Genomic DNA, 1,240 nt, shown 5'->3' on the forward strand with positions numbered 1-1,240 from the left:
CTCTCCTTTGAAGATCCCAATCAGACATATATAAAACCCCCTGAAAGTGTCATACAGGTCATTGAGGCTTTTTTCATTAGTTTTTCTACTTGTACTTAATTTTGGATAGTTTCTATTCTGTCTTCACAGTCACTAACCATTTCTTCTGCTATGTCTAATCTGCCTTCAGTCCTATTCAGTGTGCTTTTTATATCAACTGTTAGACTTTTCATCTCTCTGTAAGTTCAATCTGAGTATTTTTAGAAAATGTGTTTATGTATCTAGTTAATGTTTTCAACATATAAAATCCAGTTATAATAACTGTTTTAAGTCATTATCTGCCAGTGCTAATATCATATCAGTTTTGGGTTGTTTTTTATTGATTGATTTTTCTTCTCATTATGGGTCATTAGTTCCCTGCTTCTTTGTAAATATGGTAAATTGGTTGGGTACTAGACATTGTGAATTTTATGTTGACAGATATTGGCTATTTCTGTATTCCTGTAAATATTCTTAGACTTTTCGAGGGATGTAGTTAAGTCACTTGGAAACAGTCTGATCATTTTAGGTCTTGTTTTTAAACTTTGTTAGATGATACTAGAGTAGTGTTTGGTATAGGGCTAATTATTTTTTACTACTGAGGCAAGAGTATTCTGAGTACTTTACCCAATGTCCCATGAATTATGAGGTTTTTTCATTGTAGTTAGTGGGAACAATCACTGTTCTCAGTCCTGTGTAGGCAGGCACTCTTAACTCAAATTCATGTTTCTGGTTCTTTCCTAGGTCTTGAGTGATTTCCTTATTTCATGTCCTGATCAGTGTTCTGCTTAATACTCAAGGGGACCCTTGGCATTCTCTCTCTCCCTGTCTCTTCCTCTCTCTCTCTCTCTCTCTCTCTCCCAACTCTTTCTTTTCTGGTGTTCTGCTCTGAACAATCTAGCTGTCTTGGTCTTCTTAGACTTTCAGCCCCATCTCCTCAACTCAGGTTTTCTACCAGGCTTCACCTTGGTTCCCTCTACTTACACTAAGACCCATAAACTCTGTATAGGGCAATCACAGGCCTCACCTTGTTTGATTCCCACCTCTCAGGAACCATTGTTCTTCATGTACTGAACACTGTTGGTTCATATACTTTGTCTAGTTATTTGATTGTTTCAGATGGAAAAATAAATCTGGTGCCTGTTAATCTATTCTTAGTTGAAGCAAATCAAAAGTAAAGACTTTTAATTGATGTATTTTAAGCTATTTAAATTATCAATGA

General features: G+C 35.7%; 1 protein-coding gene across 1 annotated transcript in view; it reads left to right on the forward strand.

Moving 5' to 3' along the window:
• The window catches only part of MDGA2 (MAM domain containing glycosylphosphatidylinositol anchor 2), a 27,935-nt gene that overhangs the window by 24,792 nt on the left and 1,903 nt on the right, over positions 1 to 1,240 (forward strand). The gene's annotated exons all lie outside the window — the stretch shown is intronic.

Source organism: Propithecus coquereli, unplaced genomic scaffold, assembly GCF_000956105.1.
Source record: "Propithecus coquereli isolate 6110/MARCELLA unplaced genomic scaffold, Pcoq_1.0 Scaffold191, whole genome shotgun sequence".
NCBI classification, from domain to species: domain Eukaryota; kingdom Metazoa; phylum Chordata; class Mammalia; order Primates; family Indriidae; genus Propithecus; species Propithecus coquereli.